A 554-nucleotide genomic window follows, 5' to 3' on the forward strand; every position below is an offset into this window, starting at 1 on the left:
AAAGAAAAGAAAAATATAAAGGATTGAAATAAAAATAAAGAGAGAAAAGAAAGAAAAATGAAAGTGAGGAGAAGCTTGAGGATATGCCTAATCAAAAATTGGCTTCACTTGACCTACCTAAAAGAAAAACTTAAATACATTCCTGAACTTATATTTATGGAATAGATCTTTTTTACTAATAGAGTTCTCATGAAGTTCTTATCTTTTGGATATTCTAAGTGACTTAATATTGCAATCTATAGTCATTCTTGAAATAAATAGAAAACTAGAACTCTTAAAACTTGATGACTAGATAATCTGATGGATACAGAGTTAATTCAATTACTTGAATTTTTTCTGAAAATCTCACTATGATATTTATCTAAATCAAACTTATAGTGTTTCTGAATTAAAATATTACTGCAGTAGATCATAAATTTCATATACTACTAAAATTATTTGAGGACAAGTAATAGTTAAGTTTGAGAAATTTTGACCAAAAGAAAATATGTTGAGATTTCATATCTCTTTTATACTGTTTTTAATGATATTGCACTTTAAAGAAAAGTATTTTT

Source organism: Phalaenopsis equestris, unplaced genomic scaffold (assembly GCF_001263595.1).
Source record: "Phalaenopsis equestris unplaced genomic scaffold, ASM126359v1 Scaffold000088, whole genome shotgun sequence".
Taxonomy (NCBI): domain Eukaryota; kingdom Viridiplantae; phylum Streptophyta; class Magnoliopsida; order Asparagales; family Orchidaceae; genus Phalaenopsis; species Phalaenopsis equestris.